At 44.2% G+C, this 17,279-nt stretch overlaps 1 protein-coding gene across 2 annotated transcripts in view; it reads left to right on the top strand.

Annotated features, from left to right (window-relative positions):
- MYO5B (myosin VB) overlaps positions 1 to 17,279 on the top strand; it is a 341,703-nt gene that overhangs the window by 112,567 nt on the left and 211,857 nt on the right. The gene's annotated exons all lie outside the window — the stretch shown is intronic.

Raw genomic sequence — 17,279 nt, 5'->3', positions numbered from 1 at the left:
CTGTTTTATTTCTTCCTGCACCCATCTGTTATTCAACAGAAGATTGTTTAATTTCCATGCCTTTGGGTGGGGTCGAGCATTTTTGTTAGAGTTGAGTTCCATCTTTAGTGCCTTATGGTCTGAGAAATACAAGGTAAAATTTCAATTCTTTTGATTCTGTTGATATTTGTTTTGTGTCCCAGGATATGATCAATTTTGGAGAATGTTCCATGGGGTGATGAGAAGAATGTATATTCTTTGTCTTTGGGGTGGAGTGTTCTATATGCGTCTATCAAGCATAGTTGTTCTAAGGTCTCATTTAAATCTCTTATATCTTTGTTTAATTTCTGTTTAGATGATCTGTCCAGCTCTGTAAGAGGAGTGTTAAAGTCCCCTGTTATGATGGTATTATCAGATAATCATATTGCTCAGACTCAGTAAGGTCTGCTTCAAGAATCTGGGAGCATTAAATTTGGGTGCATGAATATTTAGAATTGAAATGTCTTCTTGTTGTATTTTTCCCTTGACCAATATAAAGTGACCATCTTTGTCTTTTTTGACTTTAGTTGCTTTAAATCCACATGTATCTGAAAATAAGATTGCAACTCCTCTTTTCTTCTGAATTCCATTTGCCTGAAAAATTGTCTTCCAACCCTTGACTCGGAGCTTTAATTTGTCTTTTGAAGCCAGGTGTGTTTCTTGCAGACAGAAAATGGATGGCTTGTGTTTTTTAATCCAGTCAGCCAATCTATGTCTCTTCAGTGGGGAATTCAAGCCATTAACATTTATGGAGATAATTGATAAGTGTAGTAGTATTCTATTCGTCTTATTTGGTGAGAGTCCATTGCTTAGTTTTATCTTTTGCATCAGTGTGGAGGTTAGGTTCTGTCCTTTGATTTCTGAGTTCTTACTTTGCTGCTGATCCATTGTGGTGATCAGTGTGCAGAACAGGTTGAAGTATTTCCTGTAGAGCTGGTCTTGTTGTGGCGAATTTCCTCAATGTTTGTATATCCGTAAATGATTTGATTTCTCCTTCAATTTTGAAGCTTAGCTTAGCAGGGTACAGAATTCTGGGCTGAAATTTGTTCTGTTTAAGTAGATTAAAGGTAGATGACCATTGTCTTCTTGCTTGGAAAGTTTCATTAGAGAAGTCTGCGGTCACTCTGATGGATTTGCCCCTGTAGGTCAAGTGGCGCTTACTCCTGGCAGCTTGCAGGATCTTTTCTTTTGTCTTGACTTTGGACAGGTTCATCACAATGTGTCTTGGAGAAGCTCGGTTAGAGTTGAGGCGACCTGGGGTCCGATATCCCTCTGAAAGCAGTGTGTCAGAATCTTTGGTGATGTTTGGGAAATTTTCATTTATAATATTCTCTAGTATGGCTTCCATTCCTCTGGGGCATTCTTCTTCCCCTTCTGGAATTCCTATAACTCGTATGTTGGAACGCTTCATAAAGTCCCATAATTCTGACAGTGAACGTTCTGCTTTCTCTCTCTTCTTTTCTGCCTCTTTTACTATCTGAGTTATCTCAAAAACTTTGTCTTCTACCTCTGAAATTCTTTCTTCTGCATGGTCTAACCTGTTGCTGATACTTTCCATTGCATCTTTAAGTTCCCTGATTGTTTCATTTCCTTCAGCTCTGCTATATCCTTTTTATATTCTTCATATCGTTCATCTCTGATTTGATTCTGTTTTTGGATTTCCTTTTGGTTATTTTCCACTTTATTAGCAGTTTCCTTCATTGTTTCCATCATTTCTTTCATTGTTTTCAACATGTGTATTCTAAATTCCCTTTCTGTCATTCCTAACATTTCTGTATAGGTGGAATCCTCTGCAGTAGCTACCTCCTGGTCCCTTGGCGGGGTTGTTCTGGACTGGTTCTTCATGTTGCCTGGAGTTTTCTGCTGATTCTTCCTCATGAGTGATTTCTTTTATCTGTTTCCTTGCCCTAATTTTCCTTTCACTTCCTCTTGCTCTTTAAGTTCTTGTGCAGTTGTGGGCGGGTTTAGACGGATTAAACACACGCGACCACTTGCCGGTTTTCCAGTGTTTTAGTCCTCCTCTTGGGGTCCAGTAGTCTCTCGCTGACTCCCTGTATCCTCATAGGAGTGATGATAGGCAGTTCCCACCAGCCAGAGATGCCTGGAATCCTATCTCCCCAGACTCCCAAAATCAATTTTAAAAGGACCTGTCAGGCACTGGCATGTGGTTTCTACTGGGCCAAGTATTTTGGAAGAACCAAAGATATTTAATAGGCAAACCTTCTTCAAATGGTTTATAATGCAGATGGGTATATAAAACAGTGACTGGAAAAGGCAATATGAAATGAACTGCTGTGCTGTAAATCACTCTTGGAAGATGGAGGACATAAATTGTACATGTGGGAATGCATGCATTCAGATGACAATGTGCTCAAGTGCATAATCTAGACAATTAGTGAATATCGGTAGTTTCGGAGAGTACAGGCTTGAGCTGGTTTTTGAAGGAGGGTGAGACTGAGGTTGTGCAAGAGAACGTGTCAACATGTAGATTCTTTAAAGATTTCATTGGTCTATCAGTTTGATTTCTAATGAGCTAACCTGGAGTTAGAGAGGAATACAATTATCATGGTAAAGATTTTAAAGTCACCTAAAAACCCTTGACCTCGGTGGTTTTACCAGTGCTGCTCCCTGTATGTAAGCTACATCCGGAATGGTGGGAAAGGGACATGTCACTTATTTTTGTGATGTGTGTGGAAGATGTTCCCCCAAGTATCTGCTGTGTGAGGGAAACAGGCTGAGTTCCCATCACACCTTTGGTTCAGCAACATTCAGTAGTCTGATAGTGATGTCCCCTCTCCGAGCAGGGCCTTTGACATCCTCCACAGTCTGCCTGTAATCCCAACTTCCCGACTTTGTTCTGCTGCTGCACACCACCTCTGTGGTCAGCTAAATCCGGTCCCTTCACACCAGCTGCTGCTGCTGCCTCATCTACCACTTCTGCATGTTCAAATCTTGCATGTCCTTCAAAGCAGTGCTCAAATGTCACATGCTTCCAGCTGAAAGAATCTCTGCCATTTGAGTCTCTGTGGCACTCAGCCCCTACTGTTCTTGTGGCCCTTGCATTGTTGGTTTCTGTGCTAGTTTTTCTCCCCCCAACGTGTGTGATGAGAAGAGTGTCTCCAGCTCTTCTCATCTTTTCCCATATCCGCATCATCTGCACTTCACATACAGCCTCATGCATCAGAACTGGCAGCCTCCAATAAGTACCTGGGGCTTCATGACTTGGTCTTCCAGCCCTGCTTGGTAAACACCTGGGCATCTTGTTGCTACTTTTGCATGTTCATTTGGAAGTTTTCATTGCTGTCTGCATAGATGAGAGACATGCAGGTAAGCATAGCATGATTCCTTTAACATTCAGGTTTATAACACTCTCCAAGATTTATCCAAGGATGAAGTTTCTAGAACAGGTAGGGGAGTAAACAGGAAATCTTTAAAAGACATTTTGCAAACATCAAAATCCTGCCTGGCTCTAGCGAAAGGAGGCTTTTGCAGAATGCTGGAAGAAAGCTGAAATAGAATGTGGCCATGGCAACATGATGTTATGGCATTGAATGATGTTGGTGCATGGTGGTTATGTGGTTCACAGCTGGGAGGCTCATTAGACATTCCAGGTACTCTATTACTGAGTCTTGTTCACTGTTTGCTATAGAGGGCTATTTTGGGTCAGTGTGATTTGGGGATATTGGTAGAGATTCAACTAAATGCTGACATAACCAGTGAGATTTCCTCAGCCTTGGCATTTCCACAAAGGAACTCTTTATCTTTGGCCTTGAATGAAAGGAGTGTATAATTTCTGTGTCTCTAGTGTCCGTAAAGTGTGTGGTACACATAGTAGATTCTGAGTGATATTCGATGGATCAGTAAATGAACAGACACTTGTTCAAATGAACACCCACCCACAGTGGGATAAATTTTGATATATGGTAGACTACTGAAAGATGTGAACCAGATACACGTATCCACAAGGAAAAATAATAGTGGGGGGGAAAATAGAATATCTACTGTGCTACCATTTAAAGTGTACCACCAAATTTTACGTAGTATGGTTGTATACTTACGTAGTTGTGGCACGCTGACATGGATGTGAGGGAACTGCTCCACTGTCAAGGTCGTGGAAGTCTTTTGGGGTAGAGAGAGGGCAATGGAAGGAACTCTCATCAGTAATTTTATTTTTAAAAATCTAAAGTAGGTTAGCCGGGCGTTGTGGCGGGCGCCTGTAGTTCCAGCTACTCGGGAGGCTGAGGCAAGAGAGTTGCTTAAGCCCAGGAGTTGGAGGTTGCTGTGAGCTGTGTGAGGCCACGGCACTCTACCGAGGGCCATAAAGTGAGACTCTGTCTCTACCAAAAAAAAAAAAAAAAAAATCTAAAGTAGGAGTCAGTCACGAGTGCATTATAATAGGTGTTAGGGATATAGATGTCTGCTCTCTTTTGCATTTTAAGCCTGTAATATTTATTAAAATCTTTTTTAAAAAAGGCAGGGATCAGCAGAAATAAGTGTGCTTCATGAGAAGTTAAATAGGAGCTGGGTGAGAGTCATGCTTCTGTGACAGAGTAGGACCCGGGTCACACCATTCAGCCTCCCAACCTTCCCAGTCCCCCATGTCATCCCATTGTACTCAGACCTGGAACACTTTGTAAAATTATAATTTTCCAGCCATGCTGGTGTCTACTGTCTGTTGTGTTTGTCGAGCCCTATCCTGGGCATAGGATGGTTAGCTATTACTTAAGTCCCAGATTTTTACACAAGTGTTTTGACATCTTAAGAGTCTATATTGACATCCCTGTAACTCCACTGGGCTTCTCACAAAGCTGTTCAGTAGATAATCCACAATATGGCCATGTATGATCGCAGGAGTGAGGAGAAAATCTTAGAAAGAATTGGTCATCTTGACCAGGAACTGTGTCTTAAACATTGGTGTTTTAAACATTAAATGGATCCACAAATGATCTATTAAAGTGGCATTGTTAATTGGGGAGGAAATGAGACCTTCTCCCTATATGCTCAGAGCAAGCTACGATGTATTAGGTTTAACAAGGTAAAGCAAAGAACCTGGAAAGAGCCCCTTCAGCCTGCGGAGAAGTGGAAACAATTCCTCTAGAGGAGATACTGAAGTTCTGATTTGAAACCCCTGTGCTTGTGGGCATCACCTGGCAGCTTTCCTCAGCTTACCAAGGGCCAGGTGTAACTTGGCTTTTCCTTGCACCACCTCACAGAACTCTGTCCTCTTCCCTACCCCTACTGTGTGACGGTAAGTACTTTGCTTCCAGCCCAAGAGCTACAGGATCCAAAAGGCTTCTGTCTGGTCAAAAAGGGCACATTCCCACGGAATGTCAGCTGAAGGTTCCCTGGAGACATGTGGCTTGTGGGCGGAGGGTGTGGATAGGTGAGATACAATGGGGTCCTCTCTCCCTCTTCTCCTATGTCTACTGTGTAACTGGTCAAAGGGGACACCTGCTTTAACAGGAGACCAGCTTCTCAGGTAGAATGCAAACTTTCCTCCTTGCTGTGAAAGGTGTGTGGTGCCCCTTCCTGTGGACAGCAGCTCTGTCCTAAACGGCATTTGCTTGTTAAATGATCTTTGCACACTTTTATGGCTGTTTCACCATGTAACTTAGTTTCAGCTGGTTTAATTATCCGATTTCATTTTATGTGCAATCTCAAAAGGTGGATGGCTAGTATCCTTGGGAAAAGTAACTGCATAGAATATTCCGTTTCACCATGTAACTTAGTTTCAGCTGGTTTAATTATCCCGATTTCATTTTATGTGCAATCTCAAAAGGTGGATGGCTAGTATCCTTGGGAAAAGTAACTGCATAGAATATTCCTTGTTCAGCCTGGGAGTGGGGTGGAGTGGACTGGGACGGAGTGGGTTGGGGAATAGTACTGGTGGTGAGCTATTCATTACTGCAGGTGTTACAGATTTTGGTTTTCATAAAGTTCTAAAGAGTATAAGGAGCATAAGCTGTGTGAATGCTTTTCTAGTTATGCCCATGGTTTCCCAATTAAACTAATATTCTAAGCTCTCAGTATGTTAGAAAAATTACCTCTGACAACTCATGATGGATTATCTAGACAGAATCAGCAGGAAAGACCAGGAGAGCTGTTGATACAAATAATTACACGTGAGTGGGGACTTGGGTTATCTCATTGTTCTGAATGGGCGAGCAAGTGAAATGGACTGAAACCCCCGGTTTAGGGTGGCAAGCCCTGGCTTCCAGATTCTACAGTTTCCAAGGAAAGGTGGGCAGAGGCATAAACTTGCATAGCCTCCTCCCCCACTCTTTATTTTTCTAGAAATGGAATACGCCTACCTACTTCTCAGGAATTGTGAGATTCAAACTTAGGTAACGTTTTAAAGTCCTCCAAACTATAAACAAATTGTTATTGCCATCAGAGCAAGCATGGAGATTCTTTATAGAGTTGTTCTGAAAGTTCCAAGAAAGTAAGAACATAAAGAACTTTGAAAGCCTCCAGCAAGGGAAATAATCATGATTTGAGTGGTGAGTTCCCTGGCAATGGGGCTATTTAAGCCCAAACTAGATAACTGTGTTCCTGTGGGAGATTCAGAAGAAGGGCTTTGAGAACTGAGCAGGGAGTGCCTTCTTAAGTCCCTTCCGGTCTTAGAGAAATGTGTTCATGGGGAACCTAAAGCATATAGCCTGTTAATACACTGCCTGGGAGAGAAAGAAGTACAGCAATGACTGGTTAAAGCAGGTGTTAAAATACAGCACACGTGTACGCGCGTGTGCACACACTCCCAATAGTATAACCTGGAAGGAGAAAGCTGACAGAGGACAAATGCACTCTGTCAGAACTGATTCCTGCTTCCTCCTGGATAAAGGGCTGAGAGGAGCACAGATCTCTTTTCTTATTTGTACAGCTGGAAAACTGAACCTCAGATTGATGGCATATGCTACCAAGTGTCAGCTAACAGCTGCTAGGTGTTATTCTAACCTAATGAGAATATTATGGCACGAAATTCTCCCATCTAACTTTCAGAGGAGACACGGGCATAAACTGAGGCGTAGGGAGCCCGTGTAACTTGCCCAAATCACATGGCTGCTCGGTGGCAGGCTGTCTGGCTCTGGAGTCTGGCGTTGCCCTGAACAGCTGCCGCTGAAGTCTTGCAGTAAACAGTCGTATTCTGTAATGTGCTTTTAACCGTGAATCTAATAGGGCTTTGGTGGTGTGCCTGAGGTTAAGTGAGCGTGGGATCCCTGATGACGCTCACATACGTGGTGATATGTGCTGTCACATGCTCTCATACACTCTCACGGCCTCATGTGCTCACGCACGCTCCTGTGTGGTCTCATATGATCTCATATGGTCTCCTAGGATCTCGTACGCTCTCATACACTCTCACGGCCTCGTGTGCTCATGCACGCTCCTGTGTGGTCTCATATGATCTCATATGCTCTCCTAGGATCACATACACTCTCACGGCCTCATGTGCTCACACACGCTCCTGTGTGGTCTCATATGATCTCATATGCTCTCCTAGGATCTCGTACGCTCTCATACACTCATCTATGGTCTCATACGATCCCATATGTGGTGTACCTACCCCTGCTGTGTGTGGCCCTGGGGACCAACCTCAGAACTGACCTCGTGTATTTGCAGAATGGTTGACTAGAGTACAGGGAAACCTTTTGAGGCTCTGGGTTAAAGTTAACTGTCCCTGAACAAAGATTGAATTCTCTCTTGTCTTTGTGTGCCCACTGCTATGGTGCCCACATGTAGCATGCGTGATGGGGATAAGTGTATATTTGAATCTTTGTTCCCAGTTCCTGTACACAACTCCTAACACCCTGGGAATCTTTGGAGTAATAAGTATCTTTTCTATGCTGCTGAGATGGCTGGTGACCCCCAGATAGTTTCAAGGCAGGGGATAGTTGCCAGGAAGACCAGTGTGACTAGAGGGCTGGAACTATCAGTTCCGTCCCTTGACCTCTGGGTAGCAGAGAGGGGCTGGAGACTGAGTCAGTCAGCAATAGCCACTGATTCCATCAGCCATGCCTATGCCATGAAGCTTCCATAAATCCCCTAAACTCTGGGGTTTGAAGAGCTGCTGGGGTGAGCACACCGAGGTGCTGGGAAGGTGGTGTGCCGAGAGGAAGCCTGGCAGCTCTGCGTGCCTCCCACATGCCTCGCCTTGTGCACTGCTTCTATCCGGCTGTTTCTGAGACGGGCCCTTTCTGATGAAGTAGTATTAGCAAGGTAAGAGTTTTACCCAAGGATTGTGAGAACCCTGATTTCTTGCTGGTTGGTCAGAAGTACAGATGCAACTTGCAACTTGCTTCTCAAGTGGGAACTGAGCCCTTGTGCGAGGTGTGTGCCAGGTAGTGTCAGAAATGTAGGACTTGAAAAACCCTCATACGTTTGATGTCAGAAGTGTGAGGGAAAAACAGTTCATTATCTCACCTGGGTTCTTTCTTCCTCAAATTTGTAAAGGCTTTCAGTTGTTACCGAGGTGATAGCTTTGCATTTTTAGCCAACGTAAAATGAGCCTTGGTGGATAATGGTCTCAGTTCTTAGGAAGGATAGAAGCTGGGAAAGGGTATCCATGACTGAAATTTAGGTCCTGTTACTACAGTTATTTTCAGGTCAAACATTCACAGTATGTTCTGTGTGATATTGGTATATTTTACCCATCTGCGTGGTTAGCCCTTTTAGCAGAGGGAATGGTAATACTCTTGATCTGAATTAGAGTTACAATGCAATTTACATGTAAATAGCTCTTAATATATGGACAGTGTTATAAAATTTTCTCTGATCATGTCTTTGAAGTTTTAAGATGTATTTTCCTATTAGAAACAATCTTTTTGCAGGTGGCTATGTTTCCAGGTCTACCTGTTGGTTCTATAACACACTTGAGCTTACGATAGTCACAGTGTGAAGCTGGGGCCTAAGTTCTGGAATCTGTTAATCACAGGAAATAGGGTATGGCCCATGGTTTTGGGTCACTGTGATGTCACCTGTTAGACTAGACCCTCTTGTCAGTCCCCCTGCAGCCTGTGTTGTCCTGAGCCACATCACATTTGAGGTTGCTTTAACCCGTGATAAAGACGCCTCCTCTGAGCTGCCAATCTAAACTGTTTTCCTGCAAATGCCACCGAGCTGACTTGTCAGATGGGTGTCAATCACTGATATACCATATTCCCCTTAGAGAAGTATTTGCATCTTAAGATATATTATTAAACCAGATGAATCACTTTTGGGTAAAACTTCAAGTTCTATAACCAAGGATTTGGGAAATGTGAAATAATTGAGGTAAGAAGGGCCACTAGGGTGGCCGTGAGCCCTCCTCTGGTCTACCCTCCTCTTGCCTCTTTGTATACAATTATGAACTTGACTTTTTCTAACAAAGCTTACGGAAGACAGGGAGCAGGATAGAGAAGGTACGTGTGAGTCAAGATGTTAAATGTTACTTGCATTGAAAATTTACTAAGGGGGGGCACCTGTGGCTCAAAGGGGTAGGGCGCCAGCCCCATATCCTGGAGGACGGTGGGTTCAAACCCAGCCCTGGCCAAAAACTGCAAAAAAAAAAAAAAAAAGAAAATTTACTCAGAAGGCCGGGTGTGGTGCCTCACGCTTGTAATCCCAGCACTTGGGAAGCCAAGGCGAGTAGATTGCCTGAGCTCATAGGTTTGAGACCAGCCTGAGCCACAGGGAGACCTCGTCTCTAAAAATAGCCAGGTGTTGTGGTGGGCGCCGATAGTCCCAGCTACTTGGGAGGCTGAGGCAAAAGAATCACTTCTGCCCAAGAGTTTTATGTTGCTGTGAGCTGTGATGCCATAGCACTCTACTGAGGGTTGACCAAGTGAAGCTCTGTCTCAAAAAAAAAAAAAAAAGAAAAAATTTACCCAGAAATAAGAATTTTGTCCCCATCTAAGCATTTTTATACTAGGATACCTGATTGGTTTACCATGACCAAATCAAACACAAAGCCCCTAAATCAGCTCCAAAGTACAGTAACTATTTGGGAGAAAAGTTGTTTCTTTCTTTTTTTTTTTTTTTTTTGTAGAGACAGAGTCTCACTGTACCGCCCTCGGGTAGAGTGCTGTGGCGTCACACGGCTCACAGCAACCTCTTAACTCTTGGGCTTACGCGATTCTCTTGCCTCAGCCTCCCGAGCAGCTGGGACTATAGGCGCCCGCCACAACGCCCGGCTATTTTTTGGTTGCAGTTTGGCTGGGGCTGGGTTTGAACCCGCCACCCTCGGCATATGGGGCTGGTGCCCTACTCACTGAGCCACAGGCGCCGCCCTGGGAGAAAAGTTTTACGTTTGACTACAGTGCAGGGATTGTACATTGTTACAATGAGGATGTTCTTCTCTCACGGTTTACTTCCCCCTTTCCCACCACCTTTAGGGTAGCAGGTGGATGACTCTCTTGTGTGTGGAGTGTGTGAATCAGCTGGAAGTCTGAGCCATCAGTTAGCTTTTGTTGGCTGTTAGCTGGTTATTTAAAAATAGCAGGTCTTTGTTTTCATAAGGATTGCAGATCCTCCCATTGGGAAGAATGGGCTGGGCTGGAGGGTGTCTTATGCTCTGGGAATAGGCCATCTTCTGTCAGCCAATCCCCTGGTGACTTTAGGAGATAATTCATCCTGAGGACTGCTGGCCCCAGTAAGAGGGAACTACTGGAAAGGCTGGTCTAAATTCAGGTTTTGTCAACCGTTGAAATGTGGAGGAGGAGGAAGGGAGTGCTGGTAGACTCACCCAAGAAAATGAGCAGATGCTTTCTCAGCCTGGTTGAGTCTCAGATGACTCATAACTTTCTTCCAAGTTTAGCTTGCTACTAGTTGCATGAAAATATTTTTCTTAGTTTCTGCTTCCTGGTCAATTTTTTGTTTAATGATCAGATTTGGTATTCTAAAGAATAGACTCCACATGAAGTGTGGACCTCTGGGCAGAGTGGAATGGGCAGGGAAGTGACTCAGGTGATACCAGACACTTCACATACCTTCTCCCTTGCTTATTTTGAGCTTCTCTTAGCGCCAGAACTTAGTTCATCCTGCTGTCTTGCACAGTATATATCAAATGTTCTGTAAGTTTTGATTGTTTAGTACAACTCCATTGAGGACTTTGATTTAGTGGTCTTCTCAGTTTACCCCTCTCCCAATTGTCATTTCTTTCTTTCTTTTGCAGTTTTGGCGGAGGCCGGCTTTGAACCCATCACCTCCGGTATATGGGGCCAGTGCCCTACTCCTTTGAGTCACAGGCGCCACCCCCCAATTATCATTTCTAACAAATACTTGATGAGATGTCTGTTGACTGCAGATGGCCTAGAAGTGTCACATGAAGATATTCTGGCCTCCTGTTAAACTGTGGCCCTTAGGGTCAGCTGTCGGCTCCCCTGCCTGCTTTCTGTAATAAAAATGTCTACTTTTGGAATAACATGTCAGGAGCATTGAAAGAATGGGTAGAGAGAGGATGGCATAGCATGAGAGGCCCTCCTGCAAGTATACTCTCAGGAAGGCAGGCAGGTGCTTGGATTGGCTGCCCTGAAAGTGAGGGTGTTACCTTCCACCCCCTTCCTTGATGTCCTCCTGGAGCCCAGATGCAGAGCCTTTAACAAAGGTGGTTAACTATGGGTAGTCAACTTGTGTGACCAAACAACTGTAGTGCCAGGCTGCTCCAGGAACTTGCTGAGATATACTTAACTCTGCAGTTCCTTTTCTCTTGGGCCTTTTAAAAATGTTACTAATTGGTAGCTTATTGTTTCATGAGCCAAGGGTTTATTTGGAATGATGTGAATTCTGGAGATGGATGGTGGTGATGATTACGCAGTAACGTAAATATACTTAACGTCACTGAATTGCACACTTGGAATTGTTAAAATGGTAAATTTTATGTATATAATATAACTAAACATTTTAAGAAAATGGTGCTGGTAATAGGAGCAGCCTCCTCCCCACACCATCATCCCAGAGGTGCCGAGGTGTCTGCACTACTGTGCTCTTATGGTGACAAGACCCATTCGCCCTAGGGTAGACTCGCTCTGGCAGAAGGGAGGGCAGGCATTCCACTGGAGGCTCCCCAGCTGGGCCATTGCCCAGGGGTGAAACAGCAGATGCTTTGTCTGAACTTGGACAGTCTGATTCCACTCGTATGGAGGCTCATGTCCATCCCACGCCTTCTCTTGTTGCCAGCTCCCTTGAGAATTGGCTTCTCTAGGGAGCCAGAGGGAGGCAAGTGTCTGTATAGAAGTGTCAGCCAGTCATGGTCTCCAGTGGCAATGACACCAGCATGTATCTGAAATTGTAGCAGGTTTCTCTATCTTAGGGCTCAAGAGGGAGGCTCTGCTGTGAGGGAAACAATTTTTGAGGGGTTGGAGGTAGAGGGAAGGAGGATGTTGGTGATGGAATCCGCCCAAGGGCCCTGGACCAGTTATACCATCTTCTCATGGGGGAAAGTTAGCGTGGTGCTCTCTGGAAGAAGAGAAGGCACTTTTATAGAAGATTTGGGGGCAATAATACAGAGTGAGATTGTAGAGCAGAATGTGAAATTCTTTCTGGTAAGCTTTTTATTGACATAAAACACATATCCAGAAAAATACATAAATCATTAGTGTACAGCTTGATGTATTTGTCACAAGCCACCCGTGTAACCAGCACCTGTTCACAAGTCAGAACTTAACAGCATCCTGGGAATTTCTTTTGTGTACTTTTGCAGTTCCTAAACCCTTAAGAGCTGACTTAAACACCATTGTTTACCTTTGCCCGTCTTTTAAGTTTATACAAGTGGAATAATTTAATGTATGTTATGTCCTATTACAGTGGAGATTTATCCTTGTGGCTGTGTGTAGTGGCAGTTTCTGCATTCCCAGTGCTGTATAGTATACTATATTGTGAATATGCTGGGATTTATTTGTCCCTTCTGCTGTTAATGGGCATTGGGTTATTTCTAGTTCTTGACAATTATACACAAAACTGCGGAGAATAGTTTTGTGCCTGTCTTTTGGTAAACATACACACATATATATATACACACACACACACACATATATACACATCTCTTCTGGGTACAGATCTAGGAGTGGAATTTTGCCACAGGAGATAACGTGCTCAGCTTTGGTAATACTGCAAAACAGTTTTCCAAAATGCTTTTAGCTCTTCATATGTTCATAAAATTCACATTGTTCCATATCTTGACAATATTTATAGATTTTTTTTTCCTTTTTGTTTTAGCTATTATGGTGTGTATGTAGCTGTGGTGTGTAATGGTATCTCATTGTTAAAATAATTTGCATTTTCCTGAGGACTAAAGTATCTCATTGTTAAAATAATTTGCATTTTCCTGAGGACTAAAGTTGAGTACTTTCAACTTTAATTCACATTCCCTCTAAAGGTGAATTATCAGTTCAAATTCCGATGGGTGAACAGTATGCATCTATCCTCTCCTGCCTTTAGAGGACTTGGGTAGAAACGTTTGCCTTACAGTCCACCAAAATATGCTTTTTCGCCTTTGTCATTACTGCATATTGAAACTCGGTGGCATGTGATGTCAGCCCCCCATGGAGGGAAGGGGCCGAGGAGGATGTCTACTGCCAAGGTGCTTGGGGTCCGACCCAGAAGGTCCCCAGTGCTGACCAGTTCCTCTCACCTGGAGGACCTCTTCTGGCAGGATTTAGTTTAACAGAAACCAGATTACTGAGTTTGGGAAGTCTGGTATAGGCTTTATTTGACCTTGATCCAGGTGGGTTGACTTAGCAGGTATTTCCATTTTTTCTAGAATTCCATTATTGGCCCAACTGTCCTGCATTATAATCTTGATTCCTTGACACTTCCACCTCCAGAGAAAGATTAAGTCCACGTGGTGATGCCTCGTGTGCTAACCACATCTTTCCTCCAGTTCAGGGTATGTGGCACTCATGGGGATTTCTGGTTCTAGGAATGTGTTGACTGGAGGCCAGTGGATGTGGCATTGTGACATGGAGGGAGCAGCATGGTAGCTGTAAGCGAAAACACCGTTAGGCTCTAGGAAGGTGAGGCGGGCGTGAGAAGCAGAGAGGGCTCCTGACTGCTACTCAGCTGCTCTTCCTTTTGTTTCCCATTATACTCTAGCGAGCATAAATGTCTCCCTAGAAATTGCACTGTTTAAAAGAAAAAAGCCTTCTAGTCAGATGTAATGAAGAAATTCTGATTAAATAGGTTTTTTGAGCTGTGCAGTTTGGCATTATTAATCTGTAGGCAATGACTGAGTCATGGAACACCCTTTAAATGAGTCTTATCATTGGACCTCTTTACATAATGTTTTTGCCTGGATCACTTGGTAGCACCTCATGGTAGGCATGAGGTGAGTGGCTGGATCCAGGACTACGTTGAGTTTACAGCAGCTGTTCTCAACCTGTGGGTCGCGACCCATTTGGGGATCGAACGACCCTTTCACAGGGGTTGCCTAAATACATCCTGCATATCAGATATTTACATTACGATTCATAACAGTAGCAAGATTACAGTTATGAAGTAGCAATGAAAATAATTTTATGGTTGAGGGTTATCACAATATAAGGAACTGTATTAAAAGGTCACGGCATTAGGAAGGTTGAGAATCACTGGGTTACAGGCTCCTATCTCTTAGAATAGAATTTCTTGGAGTGCAACACATACCACAAAGCAGCAAGAATCTGGTTTCTATGGCTCTGTGTGTGCAGACCTGTGGTGTGTTCTACAAACCTGACCATGTAGACTCACTTTGGATTTCATGAACTAGAAAAAAACAAACTGACCACAGGGATCTTTTGCTTCGGGGGAGGGGTTTATTTATTTATTTTTTTTACTTTGCCAGGATAAACGAACCCTAAACAAAAACCCAAATTGCTGTTCTGTCTGCATTGTTTTTCTTAGAAGATGTCATCTCAGCGTAAGAGTAGTCCTTCACGTATAAAGTTGACTGATAGAGACTTAGAAAGGGAATATATTTTTAAAATATTCCTAATGAAAAATTATCGATCATTTTATGGTATTATCTTTTTTTTTTTTTTTTGGAGACAGTCTTATTTTATTGCCCTCGGTAGAGTGCTATGGCATCACAGCTCACAGCAACCTCCAACTCTTGGGCTTAAGCGATTCTCTTAGCCTCAGCCTTCCAAGTAGCTGGGACTATAGGCGTCCGCCACAATGCCCAGCTATTTTTTGTTGCTGTTGTTTAGCTGGCCTGGGCTGGGCTCGAACCCGCCACCCTCGGTGTATGTGGCTGGCGCCGTAACCACTGTACTATGGGCACTGAGCCGGTATTATCTTTTTAAATAAAGTTTATTAGTGTGGGCTTCTTTATTTTGCAGTGTAATACAGAGCAATGTGTGAAATGTTCTGATTGGTTTTATCGTAGTCATTGTTAAGACGCTTACTGTTCAACAATTGTGAACATTAAGAAAGATTGAGAGAGAAGCAAAAGAGCAGTTTCTGCTTACCTGGAATGCAGCAGGTCAGTGGGTCAGGTGCCTGCTGTCCAGTTCAGGGAGGGCTAGAGAGTCACACCTGCTGGGGCAAGTTGACGAGAGCAGGGTGCTGTGGTCAGCTTTTGGAATTGTCCTATCTAGGCCAACTGCTGGATTCCCCCCTGCTCACTTCTAGGAATGTGACAAGTCCGTGGCTGTGTTGTGACAGGAAGGGCAGATGGATGCCTGGTGTGCCCTGGTGAGTTCTGAGTTCTGAAAAGCTTGGGAGTGTTACTAACTGGGTGGTGAGGGTGGATGTGTGTCGTCCTCCTTCCCCGCCTTCCCCTTTCCTGTTTTTAACCTTTGTGCCACTGAGGCACTCTGTACCTCTGCAAAGCCTGGTGCCCCTTATTTTTCAGGTGTTTGGAAGGAACATAGCATGACTGCTGCTGCCCACACGTGTAAAGATTTGACTGCCTCCTGAGCCATTTTATCTCTTGGCAGTGAGTGAGCTCTGCCTCTGGCTAATGATGGCTTTTCAGTGTGTCTTTTGCAATTAAAAAGGAAACAATAGGAAGCATCTTGCCAGCCCTATCTTGTTCCCCTCAAGGTTGTTGTAACTTCACTTGAGACTGTTTTTTTAAATTATGAGATCTTTGGGACACGTCAGGGGAGGGGTAACAGGTTTTATCCTAGAGGCCCTGTTGGGTTCTGATTGAGCCATGTGGCAGGCCCTGGCCTCTAAATACACTCACTGGTAGAGCTGCACGTTGTCACTGATAGTTATCTGAACATGGGGAGGGAGGAAGGAGAGGCAGGAGCTGGAAGTCACTGGCCCAGGGTTCTGGCTCCAAGCTGCTGACTCCATGCTCCTGCCAGGAGGAGCTTGTTCCTCCTAGATTGGATTGAGTGCCACAGCTGTTTACAGGGGACCTGAGCTTCCTGTCCTGCTTTCTTCCCTCCCCTTTCCAGCACTCACTGCCTTGAACCTGGAAAGCTGAGAGCCTTTGGTCTGAGTGCAGCAGGTGGAAAGTCCAGGCCTCACCAGGATCCAGGCTTGCTCAGCCACTGGCCTTGTGCCAAGAGAAAGGCTTTCTTTGGGCTGCAGCCCCTGCCCACCCATTCATAGAAAGGAGGACATTAATGTTTCACCAGGAGAGCTGTAAAGATTGAATGACAATGGATAGAAAATACCTGGTTTTGGCTTGGTGCCTGTAGCACAGTGCTTACGGTGCTAGCCACATACACCGAAGGTAGCGGGTTTGAACCTGGCCCAGGCCAGCTTAACAACAATGACAACTGCAACAGAAAATAGCTGGGCATTGTGGCAGGTGCCTGACGTCTTACAAGCTACTTGGGAGGCTGAGGCAAGAGAATCGCTTCAGCCCAAGAGTTTGAGGTTGCTATGAGCTGTGATGCTACGTCACTCTACTGAGGGCGACATAATGAGACTCTGTCTCAAAAAATAAAATAAAAAAGGAAATACCTGGTATGGTGGCTGACTTATGGTGGTGCTCAGCAAAGTCAGCCCCTTTCATAGCCTGCTGTGGAGAGGGGAGGTGAGAAACTGATCTGGACTGTGGAATTAGTGATACTCCTGTGTGTAAACCTCCTTCACAATCCAGCAGATATTTAAAATTTGGGTTCTTCAGTGCCTTGGCAAGTACCTGAGACATCTGTCTTCATTCTCAATCCTGCCTCCTCAGACTTCCAGACCTATGGAGTCTGGTGCTCTCTCCCCTCTGAACCTCAGCAGGGAGGCAAGAACAATGGGAATGCTGTCACGTCTTCCAGAGCTGAAGCACCTGCCGTATACACGGCCTAGTCTAGCTTAAATGGGGTTTCCCTAGAGATATTTGAGCACCTCATAGGCACTGT

The sequence above is a fragment of the Nycticebus coucang genome, chromosome 19 (genome assembly GCF_027406575.1).
Source record: "Nycticebus coucang isolate mNycCou1 chromosome 19, mNycCou1.pri, whole genome shotgun sequence".
Lineage (NCBI taxonomy): Eukaryota > Metazoa > Chordata > Mammalia > Primates > Lorisidae > Nycticebus > Nycticebus coucang.
The sequence above is the reverse complement of the archived record's forward strand: the minus strand, read 5'-3'. Positions and strand labels throughout refer to the sequence as shown.